General features: G+C 28.4%; 1 long non-coding RNA gene across 1 annotated transcript; it reads left to right on the top strand.

Annotated features, from left to right (window-relative positions):
* Window positions 1-2,003: 2,003 nt before the first annotated feature.
* Window positions 2,004-3,189, top strand: LOC111277136 (uncharacterized). The gene is made up of 2 exons (XR_002688670.2): window positions 2,004-2,632; window positions 2,739-3,189. It is a non-coding gene; the product is annotated as an uncharacterized LOC111277136 (long non-coding RNA).
* Window positions 3,190-4,553: the final 1,364 nt, after the last annotated feature.

Genomic DNA, 4,553 nt, shown 5'->3' with positions numbered 1-4,553 from the left:
TTTTTAAAATTATTTTTATAACAAATAATATATTACTATTAAATATTTTTAAACAATTAGTTTTTATGTATATTGTTTTTGTAGAAAATAACCAAAAAATAAAAATAATGAAAAAGCAAAGTTAAAAGCTACAAGTGTAAGGGACGTTTCCTATCCTACACAATTGTTTAAAAAGTAAAAAAATAAAATAAAATAAAATAAGGACATTATAGGAAAGGAGGCCGCGATGGAGAAACGATTTTTTCACTGAAGGCGAGAGTCAGCAGTGAAAAAAATAGGTTTGGTGTGCTTAAACCTTCAAATCCCCTGGAGCAGTCTGCCAAATGCCTGCATGGTGCATTTGGCACAACTTTTCTAACAAAAAGCATCCCCACCGGAGCCACAATTGAATCCAAATGGGACCTGAGACATGTTTGCCTTTGATATTACTTGATCTCGCTTTAGGTTAATGCGGAACATTAATTTGACCTACAATTATTTTAACTACAAATTTACAATTATCCAATCATAATAATTAATTATATATAAATTCATCACTTATAAGTATAGGTTTTATATAAATTTTTTATAAAACTCACATAATTCTTAATTATAATTAATTAATTATATTACAATAATTACAGATAATATGCTCTACTATTTGGCATATATATATATACATATATATATATATGCAACTTAATATTATATATGTGAAGTAATTTTTTTTCTACTTGCCAAGTATATATATATATATATGTATGTATATATATATGTATATATTTATGTATGTATATACTTCATCGATAGCCAAAGAATATCTAAGGTAATGTTTGGTTTTAGATGATCATTTCAAAAATCATCGTGATTTATACATTGCGACTAAATCACTTTATTTGATATCTTACTTGTCAGTGATTTTAGATAATTAAAAGTTACCATATAATAGCTTTGGAGAGTGATAAAATTTTTATCTAAAAAAGTAAAAAAAATTTATCATTGAAGTGAAATGATATGTAAAATTAACAATAATCACTATTATTCATTTAATATGTGAATTAAAAATTTACTTTCTCTTAAAATTTTAATATTTTATATTATAAATTTTTATATTTTCAAACTAATATTCATTGTCGTAAGTTTAAAAATAATTTCTATGTATATTTTTATATTTTATATATAATACAATCTTTTTATTTTTCTTTTATTATTAATTTAATAAAATATTTTTATTTTTAATTCAAAATTTTTGTATAATTTATTATAAAAATTAATTTACCTATCAATAAATACATTTATTAATTTAATAATTTAATTATACTTTATTATAAAATAAATAAAATATTACTAATATTTTTCAAATTATTATCTTTAAATAATATTAAAATCATTAACTTATGTAATTATTATAATATGTATGGTTATTTTTATATTTTTAAATAAAATAATATTTGAATTTTAATAATATCAAATACAGTGATTTAATTTTTAAGAATTAACTATTATTAACCAAATAAAATGATTTTAAATAAGAAGTGATAAGATCATTTTAATAATAAAATTATTTCGATAATTTATTATAATGATCTTGTAAAAGATACTAAATATTATTCTTGAGTATTAATAATGTGTTTAGTATATAAAATTATGATAGAATAAAATAAAATGATATTATGAATAAAATTATATTACATAATATCAATTTATCTTGTGTTTGATGTGTATAAGAATTAAGATAAAATAATTTATTTAGTGGTTAAAATTATTATTTTTTAAAATTTATAGCATTTAAATTATTGATACAATATTTAAAGGTATAATAAAATATATAAGTTCAGTTTCATGAATTTAATAATTTTTTTATTTAAAAAAATTAAATTATCTTATATAAAAAGAATGATTAATTTCTCTGGTAATCTATCTTTTTTTTTTTATATACAAGCTAAATATAAATATAAAATTATTATTATTATATTCTATTAATCGTTATTAAACATGACCGACCAAGAGGAAGAAAAGTATGTAAGGGTATCTTGGTCTCAAGTAATCCATATATAAAATGAACTTTTTTCGGTTCGATATAGAATTCTCGTCTTGCTCTCCGCAGAAAATCAAGGAAAATTCTCGTTGCATCTTTACTAATAGGACCAAAACGAATAATTGCATTTTGGGCTAATACTGTCAATGGAGCCCAATCATTTCAACCTGGACCTGGTAACTAAACCAAGAAATATGAATGGGCAATTCTTAACTTGCCACTATTATCCGTTATCACCTTATCATGTTTGGACCAATGCAAATAAAGATCCTTAGGGTTTTCACTTTTTTTTTTGCCAGGGTTACACTTTGTCACTATATATATAGTGTTGTAATCAACGTTAGGAGCATGGTGGCCGCTTGCTTGACATGAGAAAATGGAGAGACAACGGAGAAGGAGTTAGGATTCCGGGAAGCTCATGGAGTGGGTGAGTAGGCAAGATAAATTCTGAAAAGATTTGTTTTAATTTCTTAATGAAGAAAAAGAAACAAAGTAAGAGATGTTTGTCTTACCTACTCCACCCATGCCATCCGTTTCCTAGTATTCCTCCTTCTCCTCAAGTCTCTGTTGCTGCATACAACTTGATCTCCCTCCCATGATCCATCTATGATAGTGGTTTGTACATAATCTGGAATACTATCATGTGTGTTTCTTTTTTTTTATTCTTTTTCTTTTAATCTATACATGTGATCCATCCAATCATGCCATATGTGTATGACAGTGAAGCTTTTCTTTTGCGTGGCGCTTCTTCTGTAACATCTCAATCTATGAGGAAACTGATGCATAATATTTTCTTTCTTTGAGCATGGCTTCCAATTTAAAGTTAGGATTTTGCTCTTTTTTTCGGATTATTGCGTGGCCGCGGTCTTGGATCTTGGATTGCATCTGAGATCCTTGGATTCTACAGGTTGTTGATTCTGTAATTTGGAACTTGGGAAGTTAAGACTTAAGCCTCGAGGAGATGGAGTCAAGCATGCCTTCAGTATTTAGATGAAAAAAAAATCTAAAAATAGTAAATACCCATGCTAAGATTTGTTTATGATTCTGCAATTTCCAGCGACCAGCTGTATTTAGATGGGAACTTCAAAAAGCAGGAAATATACGTGCGATGATCTGTATATGATGTTTATCTGTTGCTACATCTTAAATATATCTTCTTATATTTTTTTTTCTATTGATTCATTAGATTTGGAGCTTAATTAGCTACCAAGTAAAGGGCCTAAAATATTGTTATAGTTTCAGCTTCACGTATAACGAATGAATTGATCTCAAATAAGAAAAAAATAAAAATAAAATCAAAGGGTAATGACTAATGCAGTAACATCGGAGTTTGGGGCTTGAGGGAGGTTGGCTAGATCCTTTATAGTCGTCAAAGAATTCCATCCTCAAGGAAACTGTTGAACTTCACCCGATACATTTCATCATCAAGATTTAAGATACCAACAACCAAGGCTAGCTGAACACGGGCTGTTAGTAACCCCATTTTGCCCTCACTTTTTGTTGCCGTTTTCAGGCCAACTCTCATCATTGGCAAACTGCAAACCACCATTCTTTTACAGCCAAAGACCGCTCATGAGGGAAGCAAATATGTAGAAAAGGAATGTTAGTGTCTATAGATTTTACAATTCACATATATGCATAGAAGAGAGGTAACTCTTGATTACTATCTGCTAAACACGAGCACATTCACATCATCACAAGTTGTATGATGTTTAGTTTTGCTCATTATTTTATATAGCAATGTAAATATAAAAATGGAAGTTAATAGAGAGCTTGACAGGATTCTAAAATTTGGATAAGGCTGCAGCATAATACATTAACTTTAGGAGTTACCAGTGCCAAACAAAGAGAACAAATTGTTTAAGGATGGTTCAGTATTTTATGTTAGTAGTTCTGTAAGGTTTTGATTCATTGATTGTTATGCCACTCCTCTCTACTACTAAACTTAGGAGTAGTTTTTTTTTTTTTTTTTTAACAAAGAATAGAAACCACTACAAGATCCAGATCGAGATGATCTTTGTTGGAATGGAGTATGTCTTTCTATTTTATTTCTACAAAAAAAAGAAACATTGGAATGTCTTCCTCACTTTCCATGAGTTCAGTCATGACTCATGCGTGACACTGACATACACACGTACACTAGATGGTAATGATAGTGTAGCTGATTCAGTTTCCTATTTTTTTTTTTTTTTATGTTTGATATTGTTTTAAACTCTCATATTAGAATTAAAAATTCAGTTCTCTACTTTTCAGTCAAAAAAATAAATAAATAAAGAAGAATGGGTTGGTTGGCCTGGAAGCCCTGGACTTTGGAAAAGCAGGCCAAGATGGGCTGAGGTAAAGGAGAGTTTGTGGCAATTTTATTGGGTTAAGTTTGGATGGCAGTCCGGAGTTGTGCATGTCTGTCACCCAGCCTATAGGCCCATAATCTCTAGAGCTCCGTCTGTCACCCATTTCACTCCATCACCTCAACCTCTCATCCTGATTTATTCCTTGCACACTGGCTAATAAATAAAGCAAGTAAAGCTAAAGTGAT

This window comes from Durio zibethinus, chromosome 7 (assembly GCF_047325235.1).
Source record: "Durio zibethinus cultivar Kanyao isolate XHJ-2024 chromosome 7, ASM4732523v1, whole genome shotgun sequence".
NCBI classification, from domain to species: Eukaryota; Viridiplantae; Streptophyta; class Magnoliopsida; order Malvales; family Malvaceae; genus Durio; species Durio zibethinus.
This window is presented reverse-complemented; position numbering and strand designations above follow the sequence as displayed.